The sequence below is a fragment of the Phascolarctos cinereus genome, unplaced genomic scaffold, assembly GCF_003287225.1.
Source record: "Phascolarctos cinereus isolate Bilbo 61053 unplaced genomic scaffold, phaCin_HiC Scaffold_3;HRSCAF=262, whole genome shotgun sequence".
Lineage (NCBI taxonomy): Eukaryota > Metazoa > Chordata > Mammalia > Diprotodontia > Phascolarctidae > Phascolarctos > Phascolarctos cinereus.
In genome coordinates this window covers 175554584-175562308 of record NW_027555736.1, presented here as the reverse complement: position 1 = coordinate 175562308, position 7725 = coordinate 175554584, and the positions used below count along the sequence as shown (strand labels likewise).

The 7725-nt window shown below is 39.5% G+C and overlaps 1 pseudogene; it reads left to right on the top strand.

Moving 5' to 3' along the window:
- Nucleotides 1–6042: 6042 nt before the first annotated feature.
- LOC110219953 (olfactory receptor 4F3/4F16/4F29-like) lies at nucleotides 6043–6982 on the top strand (annotated as a pseudogene).
- The last annotated feature ends 743 nt before the right edge of the window (nucleotides 6983–7725 follow it).

Genomic DNA, 7725 nt, shown 5'->3' with positions numbered 1-7725 from the left:
TCTTGAGGTGCAGAGAAATTCAGTGATTTGCCCATGCTAATTGGCATTGCTAGTAAGTGTTAGATGCAGGGGAATGCTGGGGACAGCTTGGCTGGTGAGAGCCGATTGTTAAAGTTTCATTGTGGACCTTTATACTTCAGAAATCAACAAAAAACTACAAATCAGACCTTGATTTATTGTTTTGTTGAGCCTCTAGACTTAAGAAGGTGACAGAAGGGGCAGCTAGGTGGCACAGTGGGTAGGGCACTGGCCCTGGAGTCAGAAGGACCTGAATTCAAATCCAGCCTCAGACACTTGACACTAGCTTTGTGAACCAGGGCAAGTCACTTAACCCTGATTGCCTCACCAAAAAAAAGTGATAAGAGAAAATGTTTATAAGGCAGATTAAACTTAAAAATATTCTGTCTGCACATATGGGTATGTGTATATATTGTATAAAATGTTTATTTATTTATTTTTTTCTGTTAAGCATTTACCATCACACTGCTGTTCAGAGGATGAATATGAACCCAGCTTTTTTTGACTCCAAATCCAGCACTTTACCCTAGGCCTCTCACAGTTCATTGAAGCCCTGGTCACATGTGACCTACCAGTGGAGAATCCCTTTTGCCCCTTCCCCTACCCTAGACCTCCCAGAATTCATCTTGGTACCGGATGGACTAGAAGATCCCATACCGTTTGAAATACTCTTCTTAATTTTCCCACCGATACCTTCTTCCCTTCCCCCTCTTCTAGATAAACACTGAAAATCCCACCCCTGTAAAAAGGACCAACTTTTTCCTTCCCAGTGACAGTGGGTGGGAGACCCTTTGAAGTTCCTTGCCCTGTTGAGCTGATATGACTGTTCACATGATTTGGATGAGTAGGGAGTCACCAACTGTAATCTTCCCAATAACATGGAGGACTTCCCACCTTCCCATGTTCCCTTCTGGCTTGGTACTAGGGCAAGTCTTCCAGACACCTGGGAACTGCTGTCTGACAACCTAATTGAACATATGTGCCAGATTAAAGAGGGATGTCTTATCTGATCAGTGTGCCCACAGGTAATGCCTGTGTGAGCTTTTTTTCTTCTTTTTTTTCTTTTTACAGTCCTCTATGGGATGGAGGTAGAGTTTGACTGGGTCATAGATTTAAAGCTGCAGGGATCTTGAGGGCCATCTAGTCCAACTGTCTCCTTTTACAGAGGAGCAATCTGAAGCCAGGGGAACATAAGTGACCTCTAAAGTCACACAAATATTTTGTGGCAGAGCTGAAATTTGAACTCGGGTCCTCTGACTTCAAATTCAATACCCTTCACATTGTATCATGTTCATGAGAATGAATGGGTGAAAACCCACTAGAAAAAGACTTTGCATTTGGAGTCTTTGAGAAAATAGATCAATATTAATTATTCATTTTCCCCCATCTAGTCCCCTACAGAAATCTTCACTCTTCTCTACTGCTTTATAATTATCTCCTCTTCTTCTTTCAATCCCTCCCATTCTCCTTCTTCGCCTCCCTTCCTTATATCCTCCTTCCCTTTTTCCTTCCCTCTGCCCTTTCCTTCCCTTCCTCTCTCCTTTTCACCTGCCTTTATTTCCTTTTCTCCTTTCCTCTTTCCCTCCCTCTCTCCCTTCATTCTTTCCTTCCTCCCTCCTTCCCTTCTTTCCTCCTCTCTCTCTTTTTCCTCTGCTTCCTTTTCTTCCTTCCTTTCCTTTTTATTTTCTTCCTCCCTCCTTCCCTCTTTTCCTTCTTTCCTTCCTCTTCTTCCTTCCTCTTCTTCCTTCCTTCCTTCCTTCCTTCCTTCCTTCCTTCCTTTCTTCCTTCCTTCCTTTCTTCCTTCCTTCCTTTCTTCCCTTCCTTCCTTCCTTCCTTCCTTCCTTCCTTCCTTCCTTCCTTCCTTCCTTCCTTCCTTCCTTCCTTTCTTTCTTTCTTTCTTTCTTTCTTTCTTTCTTTCTTTCTTTCTTTCTTTCTTTCTTTCTTTCTTTCTTTCTTTCATCATATTCCCAAGAATATGAAAAAGTTTACAAACCTCAACTGTTAATTCAAAGTATTCACTCCTCATTTTCTTTGCAGGGTCAGGAATTCTGATCCCCCATGGATACATTCCCTCTTTTCCCAAGGTTTTAAATAATGAGATTAGATTGGGTAAGTGGTGTGTTTGGAGATTTGGCTGCTTATTTTCAGTGAAGGATGCCCTATTATTTTAGAATTGCAACCTGTGTTCCTGAGGGTTGGTTGACTTTGAAGGGAGTAATATCCTTGAGGTTTATGCATTCAGTGAGAGCTTTGGTCCCTAGAATGTGGAAGTCTGAAGGCTTTACTTAATCTTTATTAGTTACTAAGAATTGGTAACCTACTGGGCCCTGGAAATTCTCCCCTTATACCACTTCTTAGCTGCCTCATGTCCATTAAGAGTCTTGGGCCACTTTTTTCAATTTATATCTCAATTAGTTTAGCAGATCCCCCAAGTCATCAATTTCCAAGGGTTAATTTAACATCACATGAGCTAACTCCTTCTCTCTTCAACCAGGGCATGAAATCACCCAGCCTATAGGGGCCACTGCTCTCCACCCTCTCTCCTTTTCTGTTCATTGCCTAGCAACGTTTTAACATTTTGACCTTTGGGAAAACCAATATAATATTATGACACAAATCCCAGGCCATGCCAATCATGAGACGGCTATTGTTATATCTCCAAAGCTTTACTTGGTCACTAAACCAATGCTGTTAATTGGCAACTTTTTCTACAGTAGAATGGCTACAAATGATGCTTTCTCTTTCTTGAGAGTGGGGTTAGAGTATTGTAGTTATGAGGACAATATTTTCCTAATGCCCAAATTAGGACACATATCTGATAAATACTTGGTTTTAAATTTGTGAATAGGGTAGAATACTTGAAATTGGATCTGCCCTCTGAAAATCTGCAACTTGTGGTGGTAAAAATACTGTAAGGAAAGAGATTAAATTTTCTGAGCTTGTCTACCATTTAACATGCTGCTGCCTTTTGTGTTGTGACAGAACAGGTGAGAGAGATGACATTTGAATTTATATCATCCTTTACCATCTATACATCTCCCTCTTCTCTGATTCTGACTGTATTTGCTATTCCTTCCTCATCTTTAATCCTTCTTTACCTCTATTTTTACTAATCCAGATATTCCTTCATAATGTGGACAATACAATGCTAATATTGGAGGAGGCAGAAGGACACAATCCCAACCCTCGAAGATCTATGAGAAGTCTTACTGGGGTGACAGGACATAAGAAGATAACATGGCACAAAAGGCTATTACTATGGCATAAAGCCATTGGTAGTGATTGACCAAATGAGAGAATAAGTGCTAGAGAATTTCAGAAGATTTCAGAGGACTTTTCTTTCTATTATGTGTTAAAACTTCCTTAGTTTTAGGCTTTCACAGGGCAGCTAAGTGGTGCAGCGGATAGAGTTCCAGGCCTGGAGTCAGGAAGACTCATCTTTCTGAGTTCAAATCTGGCCTAGCTTTGTGACCTTGGGCAAGTCTTTTAACCCTGTTTGTTTTAGTTCCATGATCTGTAAAACGAAATGGCAAATCATTTCAGTATCTTTGCCAAGTAAACCCTAACTGGGATCATGAAGACTCAGACACAATTGAACAACAACAAAAATTGTTTCAGGCTTTATTGTGAACTTGAAATTCAGACCTTCATACTCCTGAATGAATTAAAAAGAATTTCTTAAGTTCCTACTATATACCAAACACTGAGAGTAGTATTAATTTCTGCTTTACTGATTTTCTATGTAGCACATCCATATTTTCGCCTCTGACTTCACTTAATCCTTTTCTCTCTTTCTCCTACTACTTTCTGTCACATTTCCTTTCTTCCCTTTTCCTTACTTTGGCTCTCTTTCTTTGCTACACAAGGTGTCTTTCAGTCTCTGTCCCCAACTTCCTTGGTCCGTTAGTATCTTGTTTTCATCTGTTTTAGATTCTCTGTTGAGACTTAACATTTTTCCTTTCTTTGTGTCTCAAGTTTTTGGGTCCAGTGTTGTTAAATAGAAACACTCTTTGTCAACTGCATATTGACTTAGAAAACCATAAATTAATCTATGTTGCACTTCGTTTGTTTTGTTAGACATTTCCCAATTACATTTTAATTTTATTTTGAACAGTGGAATTTGGGGGGCCAGTGGGCTGCACATTTGACACCCCTGGTTTGGTCCACTATTTTTCATGTTTGCTCTGGATTCTTTCAGGTCTCCAGCCTAGAAAATACATCCCTAGTTACTTTAAGAAGAGCTGACATTTGTCCAGCATTTGAATGGTGGTGGGGTAGAAACAGTATGTAATAAAGGTATGGTAGATGCCAAACCGTTCTTCAACCTGGAGGACACACCTTTATAACAATATACCGTAACATATAACAAAAATAGCTGACATTTATACAACACTTGAGTAGTAGTGGGGCAAGAGTAGTCAGGATATATTAGATGCAGCATGGTCTAATGGCTAGTGAGCTGGTTTCTGAGCCAAGAAGATGTGGGTTCAAGTCCCTCCTCTGCCACATACTGATGGTGTGATCTTCAGCAAGTCATTTAAACTCTGAGTATTCTACGCAATTCTCTAAACTTCAAATTATAGAGATAGTGCTTGCTTTATTGATAGAGGGAGTTTCTTCACTTAGAGCTCCAGTACCAATGAAATCACAGGTCTAGTCTCTATCTTCTGTCTCTGATGGTTTCTGTGCTATCTTATTTCAGTCTCCAAAGAACTCTGTGATGTAAATGCTATTATCCCTATTTTTCAGATAAGGAATCTGAGACTCAGGGGTTATGTCTTACTTATTTATGGTCACATAGATATTAAGGTTCAGAGGTAAGATTAAAATCTATGTCTTCCTGACTACAGATTTAGTATTACAGCCACATTACCTCTCCTTGATTAGATATTGACCATTCCTACTTCATCCATGTTTCAGAAAAATCTGGGAAGAAGACAGGCATAAGGACCTCTGGCAACCACTTTATGCTTTACAGTGAGTCAGTGACCAACATGTACAGACATCTTCCACTGAGAGCTTTACTTGCTCAAAACCAAGTGCTGAAGTACTCTTCCATAAATAGGAATACTCAGTTTTAGTGCCAATAGATTAAACACAGAGGATTTCAAATTTGAAAGGAATACTCTCCCTAATATGGTTTTAGACAACTATTTATTCAAGTCAGGCCAAATAAATATGGCACAAAAAATACTGAGACAGAAAGAACATCTGGACAATTACTTGCAAAAAAAAAGTAAGTTTAATAAGCATAATGGGATCCCTTTGTATCATATTATAAGGTAAGTTAAGATATAAGTACATTATAACAAGTTTTTGCCGATAAACTCTCTGAATATCAGTCTCCTTATCTGTAAACTGTATAGGTTGGATTAGATGAATTAGAAGGTCCGTTCTAGCTCTAACAGTCCATAAATGGATGAACCCATGTAGTTTTTATGCTTTGCTCTATGGGTGTCAGCCATGACTTTTAATGATGGCATTCATGGTAATTGTCATGCAGTAACTTGGTCACAAGCAGAGAGGTAAGTTCCTATTGTCCAGTGGCATGGAGTAGTTGAGGAGTATGATCAGGTGGTAGTGGGTATAGTAAGGACGATGTGCTTGGGACCAGTGAGTTGAGTTCCATTTGTTGAGAGGCAGGTTTGATGTGAAGAGTACTAGTGTCAGGATATAACCTCAGTTCAAATCTTCCTTACAACACTGAAGATCTGTGGGACTTTGAGAAAACCAAGTAACCTCTCTGAGCCTCATTTTTCTCATCTGTAAAATGGGGATTGTAGTATGTTAGAGTTGTTGTGAGGATCAAATGAGATAATCATGTAAAAGTGCTTTATAAACCATTAATTGCAAAATAAATCTGCTCTGATTATAGTATTGACAAATATTCACTAGTCCAATATTTGTTTTGCAAGGCACAACCATATCTCCTCCATTTAGAATCCCCACTTAGTGTCCATATTTCTGATTCTCTTTTCTTTCTCTTTCCTTTAGGCAACTTCAGAGTTGGCTCTGCCGACTGAGTCAATGGATGGAGACAATAGCTCTGTGGTTTATGAGTTTGTGTTAATGGGACTCACCAATTCTTGGGGACTGCAGCTTTTTCTTTCTGTTTTCTTCTGTACTTTATATGGCAAGCATGCTGGGTAACTTCCTCATTGTTCTCACAGTGATCTATGAGCCTCATCTACACTCCCCCATGTACTTCCTGCTGGCCAATCTCTCTTTCATTGACATGATTGATTCCTGCATTGTGACCCCCAAAATGATTTGTGACCTTTTTAAGAAGCACAAATTGATCTCCTTTGGAGGTTGTGTTTCTCAGATCTTCTTTATTCATTGCATAGGTGGTGTAGAGATGGTGCTCCTCATAGCTATGGCCTTTGACCGTTATATTGCAATATGTAAACCTCTTCACTACTTGACCATTATGAACCTGAGAATTTGCATTGGTATTCTGATATCTGGCTGGATGATTGGCCTCATCCATTCATTGATTCAATTAGCCTTTGTGATAAAGTTGCCCTTCTGCGGTCCCAACAAAGTAGATAGTTTTTATTGTGACCTTCCTCGGTTCATAAAACTTGCCTGCACAGATACCTATAAGCTACAGTTCTTAGTCACCTCCAACAGTGGGTTTATCTCTCTTGGTGCCTTCTTCATTTTGATCGTCTCCTACATCATCATTCTAGCCACAGTCCGACAGCACTCTTCTGGTGGGTCATCTAAGGCTCTCTCAACACTGTCAGCTCATATCACCGTAGTGATCTTGTTTTTTGGTCCATGCATCTTTGTCTATGTGTGGCCATTCCCTACATTGTCACTGGACAAATTTCTTGCCATATTTGACTCAGTGATCACGCCTTTTCTGAATCCAACCATCTACACATTCAGAAACAAGGAGGTGAAAGTGGCGATGGAAAGATTGTGGAGTCGGCTCATGAAGTCCCAGACTTTCTCTTAAAAGATTTAGATGGTTGAACTCAATGGACCAGAGTATCTAAAGAAAAGGAAGCCTTCAGGTTTACAGAGACTGTATTTAAGCCATGGGCTGATTCACAGCAGTATTAGAAGTTAAAGATACATAAACACACAGTTTGTAATCTGTGAACCAAAAACATAAGACTTCGGCAGCTAAGTGGCTCTGTGGAGAGACTATTGGACCTGGAGTCAGGAAAATCTGAGTTCAAATCTGGCCTCAGACACTAACTGGCTGTGTGACCCTGGGCAAGTCACTTAACTTCTACCTGTCTCAGTTTCTTCATCTGTAAAATGAGAGTACTAAGAGTACCTACCTCCCAGGATTGTTTTGAGGATAAAATGAGATAATATTTGTAAAATCCTTTACAAACCTTAAAGCAATATATAAATGTGCAATATATAAAAGACCTCTGGTGTGTCCTCCCTATGTCTTTCCCTAGTCTTCCTGTGGTATGCCTATTTTTGCTAATGTCTGAGGAGTATATGGATTCGCTTTCTATAAAGGAGCTCACAGAGCTGATGTGCTCCTATTCAGCCTTCGTGTATAGTGCCATAATAGAGATTTCTATTTGACATTATATGTGATTATGTTATTCACTGTCAATATTCTATGACCAAATACTGATGCATGAAATATGTCATCCTTTATATATGAAGAGGATACTTCTGACCTGACAGATTTAATCCACATTCATAGGATCATAGATTTAAAATTAGAAGGGACCT